Here is a 14,667-nt window from a genome sequence, read left to right as displayed (position 1 = left end):
TAGGTGATGGCTATTGTGTCTGTTTGACCTCTTCCAAATGTCTGTGCTGGCAATAAAAATAAAAAAGTTTCCAATATAAATAGCTAGAGAATAAAAACAATTTGCCAGTAATGTGAAAAAACCTACAGCACCTGGTGTTCCCATGTGGTCTCCCACCCAAGTACTAACCAGGCCCAACACTGCTTAGCTTCGAAGATCAGACGAGATTGGGCCTATCCACTGTGGTATGGCTGTAGGTGAGTTAAAGGCACTTTTTTGCCCTCTTCTACTTCTATCACCAGGTAAGCTAATACAAAAGGTTCCTAACTGTATTGGTTTACTGAAAAAAATCATGTGTTGGTAATGTAAAAAGACCTACAGGACATGATATTAGCAGGGGGTCTTAAATTAAACTACAAAAGAGGCTCAACACTGTTTAGCTGCCAAAAGCAGTTGTAATTGAGCCTAAACAGTGTGGTAAGTCTTTAGGTGATGGCTATTGTGTCTGTTTGACCTCTTCCAAATGTCTGTGCTGGCAATAAAAAGAAAAAGTTTCCAATTTAAATAGCTAGAGAATAAAAACAATTTGCCTGTAATGTGAAAAAACCTACAGCACCTGGTGTTCCCATGTGGTCGCCCACCCAAGTACTAACCAGGCCCAACACTGCTTAGCTTCCAAGATCAGACGAGATTGGGCCTATCCAATGTGGTATGGCTGTAGGTGAGATACAGGCACTTTTTTGCCCTCTTCTACTTCTATCACCAGGTAAGCTAATACAAAAGTTTCCTAACTGTATTGGCTTACTGAAAAAAATCATGTGTTGGTAATGTAAAAAGACCTACAGGACATGATATTAGCAGGGGGTCTTAAATTAAACTACTAAAGAGGCTCAACACTGTTTAGCTGCCAAAAGCAGTTGGAATTGAGCCTAAACAGTGTGGTAAGTCTTTAGGTGATGGCTATTGTGTCTGTTTGACCTCTTCCAAATGTCTGTGCTGGCAATAAAAAGAAAAAGTTTCCAATTTAAATAGCTAGAGAATGAAAACAATTTGCCAGTAATGTGAAAAAACCTACAGCACCTGGTGTTCCCAGGTGGTCTCCCACCCAAGTACTAACAAGGCCCAACACTGCTTAGCTTCCAAGATCAGACGAGATTGGGCCTATCCAATGTGGTATGGCTGTAGGTGAGATACAGGCACTTTTTTGCCCTCTTCTACTTCTATCACCAGGTAAGCTAATAAAAAAGTTTCCTAACTGTATTGGCTTACTTAAAAAAAATCATGTGTTGGTAATGTAAAAAGACCTACAGGACATGATATTAGCAGGGGGTCTTAAATTAAGCTACTAAACAGGCTCAACACTGTTTAGCTGCCAAAAGCAGTTGGAATTGGGCCTAAACAGTGTGGTAAGTCTTTATGTGATGGCTATTGTGTCTGTTTGACCTCTTCCAAATGTCTGTACTGGCAATAAAAAGAAAAAGTTTCCAATTTAAATAGCTAGAGAATAAAAACAATTTGCCTGTAATGTGAAAAAACCTACAGCACCTGGTGTTCCCATGTGGTCTCCCACCCAAGTACTAACCAGGCCCAACACTGCTTAGCTTCCAAGATCAGATGAGATTGGGCCTATCCAATGTGGTATGGCTGTAGGTGAGATACAGGCACTTTTTTGCCCTCTTCTACTTCTATCACCAGGTAAGCTAATAAAAAAGTTTCCTAACTGTATTGGCTTACTGAAAAAAATCATGTGTTGGTAATGTAAAAAGACCTACAGGACATGATATTAGCAGGGGGTCTTAAATTAAACTACTAAAGAGGCTCAACACTGTTTAGCTGCCAAAAGCAGTTGGAATTGGGCCTAAACAGTTTGGTAAGTCTTTAGGTGATGGCTATTGTGTCTGTTTGACCTCTTCCAAATGTCTGTGCTGGCAATAAAAAGAAAAAGTTTCCAATATAAATAGCTAGAGAATAAAAACAATTTGCCAGTAATGTGAAAAAACCTACAGCACCTGGTGTTCCCATGTGGTCTCCCACCCAAGTACTAACCAGGCCTAACACTGCTTAGTTTCCAAGATCAGACGAGATTGGGCCTATCCAATGTGGTATGGCTGTAGGTGAGTTAACGGCACTTTTTTGCCCTCTTCTACTTCTATCACCAGGTAAGCTAATACAAAAGGTTCCTAACTGTATTGGCTTACTGAAAAAAATCATGTGTTGGTAATGTAAAAAGACCTACAGGACATGATATTAGCAGGGGGTCTTAAATTAAACTACAAAAGAGGCTCAACACTGTTTAGCTGCCAAAAGCAGTTGGAATTGAGCCTAAACAGTGTGGTAAGTCTTTAGGTGATGGCTATTGTGTCTGTTTGACCTCTTCCAAATGTCTGTGCTGGCAATAAAAAGAAAAAGTTTCCAATATAAATAGCTAGAGAATAAAAACAATTTGCCAGTAATGTGAAAAAACCTACAGCACCTGGTGTTCCCATGTGGTCTCCCACCGAAGTACTAACCAGGCCCAACACTGCTTAGCTTCCAAGATCAGACGAGATTGGGCCTATCCAATGTGGTATGGCTGTAGGTGAGTTAAAGGCACTTTTTTGCCCTCTTCTACTTCTATCACCAGGTAAGCTAATACAAAAGTTTCCTAACTGTATTGGCTTACTGAAAAAAATCATGTGTTGGTAATGTAAAAAGACCTACAGGACATGATATTAGCAGGGGGTCTTAAATTAAACTACAAAAGAGGCTCAACACTGTTTAGCTGCCAAAAGCAGTTGTAATTGAGCCTAAACAGTGTGGTAAGTCTTTAGGTGATGGCTATTGTGTCTGTTTGACCTCTTCCAAATGTCTGTGCTGGCAATAAAAAGAAAAAGTTTCCAATATAAATAGCTAGAGAATAAAAACAATTTGCCAGTAATGTGAAAAAACCTACAGCACCTGGTGTTCCCAGGTGGTCTCCCACCCAAGTACTAACCAGGCCCAACACTGTTTAGCTTCCAAGATCAGACGAGATTGGGCCTATCCAATGTGGTATGGCTGTAGGTGAGTTAAAGGCACTTTTTTGCCCTCTTCTACTTCTATCACCAGGTAAGCTAATACAAAAGTTTCCTAACTGTATTGGCTTACTGAAAAAAATCATGTGTTGGTAATGTAAAAAGACCTACAGGACATGATATTAGCAGGGGGTCTTAAATTAAACTACTAAAGAGGCTCAACACTGTTTAGCTGCCAAAAGCAGTAGGAATTGGGCCTAAACAGTGTGGTAAGTCTTTAGGTGATGGCTATTGTGTCTGTTTGACCTCTTCCAAATGTCTGTTCTGGCAATAAAAAGAAAAAGCTTCCTATTTAAATAGCTAGAGAATAAAAACAATTTGCCAGTAATGTGAAAAAACCTACAGCACCTGGTGTTCCCATGTGGTCTCCCACCCAAGTACTAACCAGGCCCAACACTGCTTAGCTTCCAAGATCAGACGAGATTGGGCCTATCCAATGCGGTATGGCTGTAGGTGAGTTAAAGCCACTTTTTTGCCCTCTTCTACTTCTATCACCAGGTAAGCTAATACAAAAGTTTCCTAACTGTATTGGCTTACTGAAAAAAAATCATGTGTTGGTAATGTAAAAAGACCTACAGGACATGATATTAGCAGGGGGTCTTAAATTAAACTACAAAAGAGGCTCAACACTGTTTAGCTGCCAAAAGCAGTTGGAATTGAGCCTAAACAGTGTGGTAAGTCTTTAGGTGATGGCTATTGTGTCTGTTTGACCTCTTCCAAATGTCTGTGCTGGCAATAAAAAGAAAAAGTTTCCAATATAAATAGCTAGAGAATAAAAACAATTTGCCAGTAATGTGAAAAAACCTACAGCACCTGGTGTTCCCATGTGGTCTCCCACCCAAGTACTAAGCAGGCCCAACACTGCTTAGCTTCCAAGATCAGACGAGATTGGGCCCATCCAATGTGGTATGGCTGTAGGTGAGTTACAGGCACTTTTTTGCCCTTTTCTACTTCTATCACCAGGTAAGCTAATAAAAAAGTTTCCTAACTGTATTGGCTTACTGAAAAAAATCATGTGTTGGTAATGTAAAAAGACCTACAGGACATGATATTAGCAGGGGGTCTTAAATTAAACTACAAAAGAGGCTCAACACTGTTTAGCTGCCAAAAGCAGTTGGAATTGAGCCTAAACAGTGTGGTAAGTCTTTAGGTGATGGCTATTGTGTCTGTTTGACCTCTTCCAAATGTCTGTGCTGGCAATAAAAAGAAAAAGTTTCCAATATAAATAGCTAGAGAATAAAAACAATTTGCCTGTAATGTGAAAAAACCTACAGCACCTGGTGTTCCCAGGTGGTCTCCCACCCAAGTACTAACCAGGCACAACACTGCTTAGCTTCCAAGATCAGATGAGATTGGGCCTATCCAATGTGGTATGGCTGTAGGTGAGTTAAAGCCACTTTTTTGCCCTCTTCTACTTCTATCACCAGGTAAGCTAATACAAAAGTTTCCTAACTGTATTGGCTTACTGAAAAAAATCATGTGTTGGTAATGTAAAAAGACCTACAGGACATGATATTAGCAGGGGGTCTTAAATTAAACTACAAAAGAGGCTCAACACTGTTTAGCTGCCAAAAGCAGTTGGAATTGAGCCTAAACAGTGTGGTAAGTCTTTAGGTGATGGCTATTGTGTCTGTTTGACCTCTTCCAAATGTCTGTGCTGGCAATAAAAATAAAAAAGTTTCCAATATAAATAGCTAGAGAATAAAAACAATTTGCCTGTAATGTGAAAAAACCTACAGCACCTGGTGTTCCCATGTGGTCTCCCACCCAAGTACTAACCAGGCCCAACACTGCTTAGCTTCCAAGATCAGACGAGATTGGGCCTATCCAATGTGGTATGGCTGTAGGTGAGTTAAAGGCACTTTTTTGCCCTCTTCTACTTCTATCACCAGGTAAGCTAATACAAAAGTTTCCTAACTGTATTGGCTTACTGAAAAAAATCATGTGTTGGTAATGTAAAAAGACCTACAGGACATGATATTAGCAGGGGGTCTTAAATTAAACTACTAAAGAGGCTCAACACTGTTTAGCTGCCAAAAGCAGTTGGAATTGGGCCTAAACAGTGTGGTAAGTCTTTAGGTGATGGCTATTGTGTCTGTTTGACCTCTTCCAAATGTCTGTACTGGCAATAAAAAGAAAAAGTTTCCAATTTAAATAGCTAGAGAATAAAAACAATTTGCCTGTAATGTGAAAAAACCTACAGCACCTGGTGTTCCCATGTGGTCTCCCACCAAAGTACTAACCAGGCCCAACACTGCTTAGCTTCCAAGATCAGATGAGATTGGGCCTATCCAATGTGGTATGGCTGTAGGTGAGGTACAGGCACTTTTTTGCCCTCTTCTACTTCTATCACCAGGTAAGCTAATAAAAAAGTTTCCTAACTGTATTGGCTTACTGAAAAAAATCATGTGTTGGTAATGTAAAAAGACCTACAGGACATGATATTAGCAGGGGGTCTTAAATTAAACTACTAAAGAGGCTCAACACTGTTTAGCTGCCAAAAGCAGTTGGAATTGGGCCTAAACAGTTTGGTAAGTCTTTAGGTGATGGCTATTGTGTCTGTTTGACCTCTTCCAAATGTCTGTGCTGGCAATAAAAAGAAAAAGTTTCCTATTTAAATAGCTAGAGAATAAAAACAATTTGCCAGTAATGTGAAAAAACCTACAGCACCTGGTGTTCCCATGTGGTCTCCCACCCAAGTACTAACCAGGCCCAACACTGCTTAGCTTCCAAGATCAGACGAGATTGGGCCTATCCAACGTGGTATGGCTGTAGGTAAGTTAAAGGCACTTTTTTGCCCTCTTCTACTTCTATCACCAGGTAAGCTAATACAAAAGTTTCCTAACTGTATTGGCTTACTGAAAAAAATCATGTGTTGGTAATGTAAAAAGACCTACAGGACATGATATTAGCAGGGGGTCTAAAATTAAACTACAAAAGAGGCTCAACACTGTTTAGCTGCCAAAAGCAGTTGGAATTGAGCCTAAACAGTGTGGTAAGTCTTTAGGTGATGGCTATTGTGTCTGTTTGACCTCTTCCAAATGTCTGTGCTGGCAATAAAAAGAAAAAGTTTCCAATATAAATAGCTAGAGAATAAAAACAATTTGCCTGTAATGTGAAAAAACCTACAGCACCTGGTGTTCCCAGGTGGTCTCCCACCCAAGTACTAACCAGGCCCAACACTGCTTAGCTTCCAAGATCAGACGAGATTGGGCCTATCCAATGTGGTATGGCTGTAGGTGAGTTAAAGGCACTTTTTTGCCCTCTTCTACTTCTATCACCAGGTAAGCTAATACAAAAGTTTCCTAACTGTATTGGCTTACTGAAAAAAATCATGTGTTGGTAATGTAAAAAGACCTACAGGACATGATATTAGCAGGGGGTCTTAAATTAAACTACTAAAGAGGCTCAACATTGTTAAGCTGCCAAAAGCAGTTGGAATTGGGCCTAAACAGTGTGGTAAGTCTTTAGGTGATGGCTATTGTGTCTGTTTGACCTCTTCCAAATGTCTGTACTGGCAATAAAAAGAAAAAGTTTCCAATTTAAATAGCTAGAGAATAAAAACAATTTGCCTGTAATGTGAAAAAACCTACAGCACCTGGTGTTCCCATGTGGTCTCCCACCCAAGTACTAACCAGGCCCAACACTGCTTAGCTTCCAAGATCAGATGAGATTGGGCCTATCCAATGTGGTATGGCTGTAGGTGAGATACAGGCACTTTTTTGCCCTCTTCTACTTCTATCACCAGGTAAGCTAATAAAAAAGTTTCCTAACTGTATTGGCTTACTGAAAAAAATCATGTGTTGGTAATGTAAAAAGACCTACAGGACATGATATTAGCAGGGGGTCTTAAATTAAACTACTAAAGAGGCTCAACACTGTTTAGCTGCCAAAAGCAGTTGGAATTGGGCCTAAACAGTTTGGTAAGTCTTTAGGTGATGGCTATTGTGTCTGTTTGACCTCTTCCAAATGTCTGTGCTGGCAATAAAAAGAAAAAGTTTCCTATTTAAATAGCTAGAGAATAAAAACAATTTGCCAGTAATGTGAAAAAACCTACAGCACCTGGTGTTCCCATGTGGTCTCCCACCCAAGTACTAACCAGGCCCAACACTGCTTAGCTTCCAAGATCAGACGAGATTGGGCCTATCCAATGTGGTATGGCTGTAGGTGAGTTAAAGGCACTTTTTTGCCCTCTTCTACTTCTATCACCAGGTAAGCTAATACAAAAGTTTCCTAACTGTATTGGCTTACTGAAAAAAATCATGTGTTGGTAATGTAAAAAGACCTACAGGACATGATATTAGCAGGGGGGTCTTAAATTAAACTACAAAAGAGGCTCAACACTGTTTAGCTGCCAAAAGCAGTTGGAATTGGGCCTAAACAGTGTGGTAAGTCTTTAGGTGATGGCTATTGTGTCTGTTTGACCTCTTCCAAATGTCTGTACTGGCAATAAAAAGAAAAAGTTTCCAATTTAAATAGCTAGAGAATAAAAACAATTTGCCTGTAATGTGAAAAAACCTACAGCACCTGGTGTTCCCAGGTGGTCTCCCACACAAGTACTAACCAGGCTCAACACTGCTTAGCTTCCAAGATCAGACGAGATTGGGCCTATCCAATGTGGTATGGCTGTAGGTGAGATACAGGCACTTTTTTGCCCTCTTCTACTTCTATCACCAGGTAAGCTAATACAAAAGTTTCCTAACTGTATTGGCTTACTGAAAAAAATCATGCGTTGGTAATGTAAAAAGACCTACAGGACATGATATTAGCAAGGGGTCTTAAATTAAACTACAAAAGAGGCTCAACACTGTTTAGCTGCCAAAAGCAGTTGGAATTGAGCCTAAACAGTGTGGTAAGTCTTTAGGTGATGGCTATTGTGTCTGTTTGACCTCTTCCAAATGTCTGTACTGGCAATAAAAAGAAAAAGTTTCCAATTTAAATAGCTAGAGAATAAAAACAATTTGCCTGTAATGTGAAAAAACCTACAGCACCTGGTGTTCCCATGTGGTCTCCCACCCAAGTACTAACCAGGCCCAACACTGCTTAGCTTCCAAGATCAGACGAGATTGGGCCTATCCAATGTGGTATGGCTGTAGGTGAGATACAGGCACTTTTTTGCCCTCTTCTACTTCTATCACCAGGTAAGCTAATAAAAAAGTTTCCTAACTGTATTGGCTTACTGAAAAAAATCATGTGTTGGTAATGTAAAAAGACCTACAGGACATGATATTAGCAGGGGGTCTTAAATTAAACTACTAAAGAGGCTCAACACTGTTTAGCTGCCAAAAGCAGTTGGAATTGGTCCTAAACAGTGTGGTAAGTCTTTAGGTGATGGCTATTGTGTCTGTTTGACCTCTTCCAAATGTCTGTGCTGGCAATAAAAAGAAAAAGTTTCCTATTTAAATAGCTAGAGAATAAAAACAATTTGCCAGTAATGTGAAAAAACCTACAGCACCTGGTGTTCCCATGTGGTCTCCCACCCAAGTACTAACCAGGCCCAACACTGCTTAGCTTCCAAGATCAGACGAGATTGGGCCTATCCAACGTGGTATGGCTGTAGGTGAGTTAAAGGCACTTTTTTGCCCTCTTCTACTTCTATCACCAGGTAAGCTAATACAAAAGTTTCCTAACTGTATTGGCTTACTGAAAAAAATCATGTGTTGGTAATGTAAAAAGACCTACAGGACATGATATTAGCAGGGGGTCTTAAATTAAACTACAAAAGAGGCTCAACACTGTTTAGCTGCCAAAAGCAGTTGGAATTGAGCCTAAACAGTGTGGTAAGTCTTTAGGTGATGGCTATTGTGTCTGTTTGACCTCTTCCAAATGTCTGTGCTGGCAATAAAAATAAAAAAGTTTCCAATATAAATAGCTAGAGAATAAAAACAATTTGCCAGTAATGTGAAAAAACCTACAGCACCTGGTGTTCCCATGTGGTCTCCCACCCAAGTACTAACCAGGCCCAACACTGCTTAGCTTCGAAGATCAGACGAGATTGGGCCTATCCACTGTGGTATGGCTGTAGGTGAGTTAAAGGCACTTTTTTGCCCTCTTCTACTTCTATCACCAGGTAAGCTAATACAAAAGTTTCCTAACTGTATTGGTTTACTGAAAAAAATCATGTGTTGGTAATGTAAAAAGACCTACAGGACATGATATTAGCAGGGGGTCTTAAATTAAACTACAAAAGAGGCTCAACACTGTTTAGCTGCCAAAAGCAGTTGTAATTGAGCCTAAACAGTGTGGTAAGTCTTTAGGTGATGGCTATTGTGTCTGTTTGACCTCTTCCAAATGTCTGTGCTGGCAATAAAAAGAAAAAGTTTCCAATTTAAATAGCTAGAGAATAAAAACAATTTGCCTGTAATGTGAAAAAACCTACAGCACCTGGTGTTCCCATGTGGTCGCCCACCCAAGTACTAACCAGGCCCAACACTGCTTAGCTTCCAAGATCAGACGAGATTGGGCCTATCCAATGTGGTATGGCTGTAGGTGAGATACAGGCACTTTTTTGCCCTCTTCTACTTCTATCACCAGGTAAGCTAATACAAAAGTTTCCTAACTGTATTGGCTTACTGAAAAAAATCATGTGTTGGTAATGTAAAAAGACCTACAGGACATGATATTAGCAGGGGGTCTTAAATTAAACTACTAAAGAGGCTCAACACTGTTTAGCTGCCAAAAGCAGTTGGAATTGAGCCTAAACAGTGTGGTAAGTCTTTAGGTGATGGCTATTGTGTCTGTTTGACCTCTTCCAAATGTCTGTGCTGGCAATAAAAAGAAAAAGTTTCCAATTTAAATAGCTAGAGAATGAAAACAATTTGCCAGTAATGTGAAAAAACCTACAGCACCTGGTGTTCCCAGGTGGTCTCCCACCCAAGTACTAACCAGGCCCAACACTGCTTAGCTTCCAAGATCAGACGAGATTGGGCCTATCCAATGTGGTATGGCTGTAGGTGAGATACAGGCACTTTTTTGCCCTCTTCTACTTCTATCACCAGGTAAGCTAATAAAAAAGTTTCCTAACTGTATTGGCTTACTTAAAAAAAATCATGTGTTGGTAATGTAAAAAGACCTACAGGACATGATATTAGCAGGGGGTCTTAAATTAAGCTACTAAACAGGCTCAACACTGTTTAGCTGCCAAAAGCAGTTGGAATTGGGCCTAAACAGTGTGGTAAGTCTTTATGTGATGGCTATTGTGTCTGTTTGACCTCTTCCAAATGTCTGTACTGGCAATAAAAAGAAAAAGTTTCCAATTTAAATAGCTAGAGAATAAAAACAATTTGCCTGTAATGTGAAAAAACCTACAGCACCTGGTGTTCCCATGTGGTCTCCCACCCAAGTACTAACCAGGCCCAACACTGCTTAGCTTCCAAGATCAGATGAGATTGGGCCTATCCAATGTGGTATGGCTGTAGGTGAGATACAGGCACTTTTTTGCCCTCTTCTACTTCTATCACCAGGTAAGCTAATAAAAAAGTTTCCTAACTGTATTGGCTTACTGAAAAAAATCATGTGTTGGTAATGTAAAAAGACCTACAGGACATGATATTAGCAGGGGGTCTTAAATTAAACTACTAAAGAGGCTCAACACTGTTTAGCTGCCAAAAGCAGTTGGAATTGGGCCTAAACAGTTTGGTAAGTCTTTAGGTGATGGCTATTGTGTCTGTTTGACCTCTTCCAAATGTCTGTGCTGGCAATAAAAAGAAAAAGTTTCCTATTTAAATAGCTAGAGAATAAAAACAATTTGCCAGTAATGTGAAAAAACCTACAGCACCTGGTGTTCCCATGTGGTCTCCCACCCAAGTACTAACCAGGCCCAACACTGCTTAGCTTCCAAGATCAGACGAGATTGGGCCTATCCAATGTGGTATGGCTGTAGGTGAGTTAAAGGCACTTTTTTGCCCTCTTCTACTTCTATCACCAGGTAAGCTAATACAAAAGTTTCCTAACTGTATTGGCTTACTGAAAAAAATCATGTGTTGGTAATGTAAAAAGACCTACAGGACATGATATTAGCAGGGGGGTCTTAAATTAAACTACAAAAGAGGCTCAACACTGTTTAGCTGCCAAAAGCAGTTGGAATTGGGCCTAAACAGTGTGGTAAGTCTTTAGGTGATGGCTATTGTGTCTGTTTGACCTCTTCCAAATGTCTGTACTGGCAATAAAAAGAAAAAGTTTCCAATTTAAATAGCTAGAGAATAAAAACAATTTGCCTGTAATGTGAAAAAACCTACAGCACCTGGTGTTCCCAGGTGGTCTCCCACACAAGTACTAACCAGGCTCAACACTGCTTAGCTTCCAAGATCAGACGAGATTGGGCCTATCCAATGTGGTATGGCTGTAGGTGAGATACAGGCACTTTTTTGCCCTCTTCTACTTCTATCACCAGGTAAGCTAATACAAAAGTTTCCTAACTGTATTGGCTTACTGAAAAAAATCATGCGTTGGTAATGTAAAAAGACCTACAGGACATGATATTAGCAAGGGGTCTTAAATTAAACTACAAAAGAGGCTCAACACTGTTTAGCTGCCAAAAGCAGTTGGAATTGAGCCTAAACAGTGTGGTAAGTCTTTAGGTGATGGCTATTGTGTCTGTTTGACCTCTTCCAAATGTCTGTACTGGCAATAAAAAGAAAAAGTTTCCAATTTAAATAGCTAGAGAATAAAAACAATTTGCCTGTAATGTGAAAAAACCTACAGCACCTGGTGTTCCCATGTGGTCTCCCACCCAAGTACTAACCAGGCCCAACACTGCTTAGCTTCCAAGATCAGACGAGATTGGGCCTATCCAATGTGGTATGGCTGTAGGTGAGATACAGGCACTTTTTTGCCCTCTTCTACTTCTATCACCAGGTAAGCTAATAAAAAAGTTTCCTAACTGTATTGGCTTACTGAAAAAAATCATGTGTTGGTAATGTAAAAAGACCTACAGGACATGATATTAGCAGGGGGTCTTAAATTAAACTACTAAAGAGGCTCAACACTGTTTAGCTGCCAAAAGCAGTTGGAATTGGTCCTAAACAGTGTGGTAAGTCTTTAGGTGATGGCTATTGTGTCTGTTTGACCTCTTCCAAATGTCTGTGCTGGCAATAAAAAGAAAAAGTTTCCTATTTAAATAGCTAGAGAATAAAAACAATTTGCCAGTAATGTGAAAAAACCTACAGCACCTGGTGTTCCCATGTGGTCTCCCACACAAGTACTAACCAGGCCCAACACTGCTTAGCTTCCAAGATCAGACGAGATTGGGCCTATCCAACGTGGTATGGCTGTAAGTGAGTTAAAGGCACTTTTTTGCCCTCTTCTACTTCTATCACCAGGTAAGCTAATACAAAAGTTTCCTAACTGTATTGGCTTACTGAAAAAAATCATGTGTTGGTAATGTAAAAAGACCTACAGGACATGATATTAGCAGGGGGTCTTAAATTAAACTACAAAAGAGGCTCAACACTGTTTAGCTGCCAAAAGCAGTTGGAATTGAGCCTAAACAGTGTGGTAAGTCTTTAGGTGATGGCTATTGTGTCTGTTTGACCTCTTCCAAATGTCTGTGCTGGCAATAAAAAGAAAAAAGTTTCCAATATAAATAGCTAGAGAATAAAAACAATTTGCCAGTAATGTGAAAAAACCTACAGCACCTGGTGTTCCCATGTGGTCTCCCACCCAAGTACTAACCAGGCCCAACACTGCTTAGCTTCGAAGATCAGACGAGATTGGGCCTATCCACTGTGGTATGGCTGTAGGTGAGTTAAAGGCACTTTTTTGCCCTCTTCTACTTCTATCACCAGGTAAGCTAATACAAAAGTTTCCTAACTGTATTGGTTTACTGAAAAAAATCATGTGTTGGTAATGTAAAAAGACCTACAGGACATGATATTAGCAGGGGGTCTTAAATTAAACTACAAAAGAGGCTCAACACTGTTTAGCTGCCAAAAGCAGTTGTAATTGAGCCTAAACAGTGTGGTAAGTCTTTAGGTGATGGCTATTGTGTCTGTTTGACCTCTTCCAAATGTCTGTGCTGGCAATAAAAAGAAAAAGTTTCCAATTTAAATAGCTAGAGAATAAAAACAATTTGCCTGTAATGTGAAAAAACCTACAGCACCTGGTGTTCCCATGTGGTCTCCCACCCAAGTACTAACCAGGGCCAACACTGCTTAGCTTCCAAGATCAGACGAGATTGGGCCTATCCAATGTGGTATGGCTGTAGGTGAGATACAGGCACTTTTTTGCCCTCTTCTACTTCTATCACCAGGTAAGCTAATACAAAAGTTTCCTAACTGTATTGGCTTACTGAAAAAAATCATGTGTTGGTAATGTAAAAAGACCTACAGGACATGATATTAGCAGGGGGTCTTAAATTAAACTACAAAAGAGGCTCAACACTGTTTAGCTGCCAAAAGCAGTTGGAATTGAGCCTAAACAGTGTGGTAAGTCTTTAGGTGATGGCTATTGTGTCTGTTTGACCTCTTCCAAATGTCTGTGCTGGCAATAAAAATAAAAAAGTTTCCAATATAAATAGCTAGAGAATAAAAACAATTTGCCAGTAATGTGAAAAAACCTACAGCACCTGGTGTTCCCATGTGGTCTCCCACCCAAGTACTAACCAGGCCCAACACTGCTTAGCTTCGAAGATCAGACGAGATTGGGCCTATCCACTGTGGTATGGCTGTAGGTGAGTTAAAGGCACTTTTTTGCCCTCTTCTACTTCTATCACCAGGTAAGCTAATACAAAAGTTTCCTAACTGTATTGGTTTACTGAAAAAAATCATGTGTTGGTAATGTAAAAAGACCTACAGGACATGATATTAGCAGGGGGTCTTAAATTAAACTACAAAAGAGGCTCAACACTGTTTAGCTGCCAAAAGCAGTTGTAATTGAGCCTAAACAGTGTGGTAAGTCTTTAGGTGATGGCTATTGTGTCTGTTTGACCTCTTCCAAATGTCTGTGCTGGCAATAAAAAGAAAAAGTTTCCAATTTAAATAGCTAGAGAATAAAAACAATTTGCCTGTAATGTGAAAAAACCTACAGCACCTGGTGTTCCCATGTGGTCGCCCACCCAAGTACTAACCAGGCCCAACACTGCTTAGCTTCCAAGATCAGACGAGATTGGGCCTATCCAATGTGGTATGGCTGTAGGTGAGATACAGGCACTTTTTTGCCCTCTTCTACTTCTATCACCAGGTAAGCTAATACAAAAGTTTCCTAACTGTATTGGCTTACTGAAAAAAATCATGTGTTGGTAATGTAAAAAGACCTACAGGACATGATATTAGCAGGGGGTCTTAAATTAAACTACTAAAGAGGCTCAACACTGTTTAGCTGCCAAAAGCAGTTGGAATTGAGCCTAAACAGTGTGGTAAGTCTTTAGGTGATGGCTATTGTGTCTGTTTGACCTCTTCCAAATGTCTGTGCTGGCAATAAAAAGAAAAAGTTTCCAATTTAAATAGCTAGAGAATGAAAACAATTTGCCAGTAATGTGAAAAAACCTACAGCACCTGGTGTTCCCAGGTGGTCTCCCACCCAAGTACTAACCAGGCCCAACACTGCTTAGCTTCCAAGATCAGACGAGATTGGGCCTATCCAATGTGGTATGGCTGTAGGTGAGATACAGGCACTTTTTTGCCCTCTTCTACTTCTA

General features: G+C 40.1%; 32 non-coding genes across 32 annotated transcripts; all 32 read right to left on the bottom strand.

Annotated features, from left to right (window-relative positions):
- Positions 1-119: 119 nt before the first annotated feature.
- Positions 120-238, bottom strand: LOC146017566 (5S ribosomal RNA). The gene has a single exon (XR_014450434.1). It is a non-coding gene; the product is annotated as a 5S ribosomal RNA (ribosomal RNA).
- A 345-nt stretch (positions 239-583) lies between these two features.
- On the bottom strand, positions 584-702 carry LOC146014018 (5S ribosomal RNA). The gene has a single exon (XR_014446978.1). It is a non-coding gene; the product is annotated as a 5S ribosomal RNA (ribosomal RNA).
- A 345-nt stretch (positions 703-1,047) lies between these two features.
- LOC146016355 (5S ribosomal RNA) lies at positions 1,048-1,166 on the bottom strand. The gene has a single exon (XR_014449251.1). It is a non-coding gene; the product is annotated as a 5S ribosomal RNA (ribosomal RNA).
- Positions 1,167-1,512: 346 nt separating this feature from the next.
- On the bottom strand, positions 1,513-1,631 carry LOC146012302 (5S ribosomal RNA). Its single transcript, XR_014445470.1, has one exon. It is a non-coding gene; the product is annotated as a 5S ribosomal RNA (ribosomal RNA).
- A 345-nt stretch (positions 1,632-1,976) lies between these two features.
- On the bottom strand, positions 1,977-2,095 carry LOC146016085 (5S ribosomal RNA). The gene has a single exon (XR_014448987.1). It is a non-coding gene; the product is annotated as a 5S ribosomal RNA (ribosomal RNA).
- A 345-nt stretch (positions 2,096-2,440) lies between these two features.
- On the bottom strand, positions 2,441-2,559 carry LOC146014128 (5S ribosomal RNA). Its single transcript, XR_014447083.1, has one exon. It is a non-coding gene; the product is annotated as a 5S ribosomal RNA (ribosomal RNA).
- Positions 2,560-2,904: 345 nt separating this feature from the next.
- On the bottom strand, positions 2,905-3,023 carry LOC146014085 (5S ribosomal RNA). Its single transcript, XR_014447042.1, has one exon. It is a non-coding gene; the product is annotated as a 5S ribosomal RNA (ribosomal RNA).
- A 345-nt stretch (positions 3,024-3,368) lies between these two features.
- On the bottom strand, positions 3,369-3,487 carry LOC146013960 (5S ribosomal RNA). The gene has a single exon (XR_014446921.1). It is a non-coding gene; the product is annotated as a 5S ribosomal RNA (ribosomal RNA).
- Positions 3,488-3,833: 346 nt separating this feature from the next.
- LOC146015286 (5S ribosomal RNA) lies at positions 3,834-3,952 on the bottom strand. The gene has a single exon (XR_014448212.1). It is a non-coding gene; the product is annotated as a 5S ribosomal RNA (ribosomal RNA).
- A 345-nt stretch (positions 3,953-4,297) lies between these two features.
- On the bottom strand, positions 4,298-4,416 carry LOC146015601 (5S ribosomal RNA). Its single transcript, XR_014448518.1, has one exon. It is a non-coding gene; the product is annotated as a 5S ribosomal RNA (ribosomal RNA).
- A 346-nt stretch (positions 4,417-4,762) lies between these two features.
- On the bottom strand, positions 4,763-4,881 carry LOC146013195 (5S ribosomal RNA). The gene has a single exon (XR_014446177.1). It is a non-coding gene; the product is annotated as a 5S ribosomal RNA (ribosomal RNA).
- Positions 4,882-5,226: 345 nt separating this feature from the next.
- Positions 5,227-5,345, bottom strand: LOC146016907 (5S ribosomal RNA). The gene has a single exon (XR_014449787.1). It is a non-coding gene; the product is annotated as a 5S ribosomal RNA (ribosomal RNA).
- A 345-nt stretch (positions 5,346-5,690) lies between these two features.
- Positions 5,691-5,809, bottom strand: LOC146014313 (5S ribosomal RNA). Its single transcript, XR_014447261.1, has one exon. It is a non-coding gene; the product is annotated as a 5S ribosomal RNA (ribosomal RNA).
- A 345-nt stretch (positions 5,810-6,154) lies between these two features.
- LOC146014870 (5S ribosomal RNA) lies at positions 6,155-6,273 on the bottom strand. Its single transcript, XR_014447811.1, has one exon. It is a non-coding gene; the product is annotated as a 5S ribosomal RNA (ribosomal RNA).
- A 345-nt stretch (positions 6,274-6,618) lies between these two features.
- LOC146012185 (5S ribosomal RNA) lies at positions 6,619-6,737 on the bottom strand. The gene has a single exon (XR_014445358.1). It is a non-coding gene; the product is annotated as a 5S ribosomal RNA (ribosomal RNA).
- Positions 6,738-7,082: 345 nt separating this feature from the next.
- LOC146013194 (5S ribosomal RNA) lies at positions 7,083-7,201 on the bottom strand. The gene has a single exon (XR_014446176.1). It is a non-coding gene; the product is annotated as a 5S ribosomal RNA (ribosomal RNA).
- Positions 7,202-7,547: 346 nt separating this feature from the next.
- Positions 7,548-7,666, bottom strand: LOC146017260 (5S ribosomal RNA). The gene has a single exon (XR_014450133.1). It is a non-coding gene; the product is annotated as a 5S ribosomal RNA (ribosomal RNA).
- Positions 7,667-8,011: 345 nt separating this feature from the next.
- LOC146013193 (5S ribosomal RNA) lies at positions 8,012-8,130 on the bottom strand. Its single transcript, XR_014446175.1, has one exon. It is a non-coding gene; the product is annotated as a 5S ribosomal RNA (ribosomal RNA).
- A 345-nt stretch (positions 8,131-8,475) lies between these two features.
- LOC146014312 (5S ribosomal RNA) lies at positions 8,476-8,594 on the bottom strand. The gene has a single exon (XR_014447260.1). It is a non-coding gene; the product is annotated as a 5S ribosomal RNA (ribosomal RNA).
- A 346-nt stretch (positions 8,595-8,940) lies between these two features.
- Positions 8,941-9,059, bottom strand: LOC146017565 (5S ribosomal RNA). The gene has a single exon (XR_014450433.1). It is a non-coding gene; the product is annotated as a 5S ribosomal RNA (ribosomal RNA).
- Positions 9,060-9,404: 345 nt separating this feature from the next.
- Positions 9,405-9,523, bottom strand: LOC146014017 (5S ribosomal RNA). The gene has a single exon (XR_014446977.1). It is a non-coding gene; the product is annotated as a 5S ribosomal RNA (ribosomal RNA).
- Positions 9,524-9,868: 345 nt separating this feature from the next.
- Positions 9,869-9,987, bottom strand: LOC146014858 (5S ribosomal RNA). Its single transcript, XR_014447800.1, has one exon. It is a non-coding gene; the product is annotated as a 5S ribosomal RNA (ribosomal RNA).
- A 346-nt stretch (positions 9,988-10,333) lies between these two features.
- LOC146012070 (5S ribosomal RNA) lies at positions 10,334-10,452 on the bottom strand. The gene has a single exon (XR_014445246.1). It is a non-coding gene; the product is annotated as a 5S ribosomal RNA (ribosomal RNA).
- Positions 10,453-10,797: 345 nt separating this feature from the next.
- LOC146013192 (5S ribosomal RNA) lies at positions 10,798-10,916 on the bottom strand. The gene has a single exon (XR_014446174.1). It is a non-coding gene; the product is annotated as a 5S ribosomal RNA (ribosomal RNA).
- Positions 10,917-11,262: 346 nt separating this feature from the next.
- LOC146017259 (5S ribosomal RNA) lies at positions 11,263-11,381 on the bottom strand. Its single transcript, XR_014450132.1, has one exon. It is a non-coding gene; the product is annotated as a 5S ribosomal RNA (ribosomal RNA).
- Positions 11,382-11,726: 345 nt separating this feature from the next.
- Positions 11,727-11,845, bottom strand: LOC146013191 (5S ribosomal RNA). The gene has a single exon (XR_014446173.1). It is a non-coding gene; the product is annotated as a 5S ribosomal RNA (ribosomal RNA).
- Positions 11,846-12,190: 345 nt separating this feature from the next.
- LOC146016849 (5S ribosomal RNA) lies at positions 12,191-12,309 on the bottom strand. Its single transcript, XR_014449732.1, has one exon. It is a non-coding gene; the product is annotated as a 5S ribosomal RNA (ribosomal RNA).
- A 346-nt stretch (positions 12,310-12,655) lies between these two features.
- On the bottom strand, positions 12,656-12,774 carry LOC146017564 (5S ribosomal RNA). The gene has a single exon (XR_014450432.1). It is a non-coding gene; the product is annotated as a 5S ribosomal RNA (ribosomal RNA).
- Positions 12,775-13,119: 345 nt separating this feature from the next.
- LOC146016291 (5S ribosomal RNA) lies at positions 13,120-13,238 on the bottom strand. The gene has a single exon (XR_014449187.1). It is a non-coding gene; the product is annotated as a 5S ribosomal RNA (ribosomal RNA).
- A 346-nt stretch (positions 13,239-13,584) lies between these two features.
- Positions 13,585-13,703, bottom strand: LOC146017563 (5S ribosomal RNA). The gene has a single exon (XR_014450431.1). It is a non-coding gene; the product is annotated as a 5S ribosomal RNA (ribosomal RNA).
- A 345-nt stretch (positions 13,704-14,048) lies between these two features.
- Positions 14,049-14,167, bottom strand: LOC146014015 (5S ribosomal RNA). Its single transcript, XR_014446975.1, has one exon. It is a non-coding gene; the product is annotated as a 5S ribosomal RNA (ribosomal RNA).
- A 345-nt stretch (positions 14,168-14,512) lies between these two features.
- Positions 14,513-14,631, bottom strand: LOC146014847 (5S ribosomal RNA). The gene has a single exon (XR_014447789.1). It is a non-coding gene; the product is annotated as a 5S ribosomal RNA (ribosomal RNA).
- Between the last annotated feature and the right edge of the window lie 36 nt (positions 14,632-14,667).

Source organism: Crinia signifera, chromosome 6 (assembly GCF_055691185.1).
Source record: "Crinia signifera chromosome 6, ASM5569118v1, whole genome shotgun sequence".
In the NCBI taxonomy this organism is placed as follows: Eukaryota; Metazoa; Chordata; class Amphibia; order Anura; family Myobatrachidae; genus Crinia; species Crinia signifera.
This window is presented reverse-complemented; position numbering and strand designations above follow the sequence as displayed.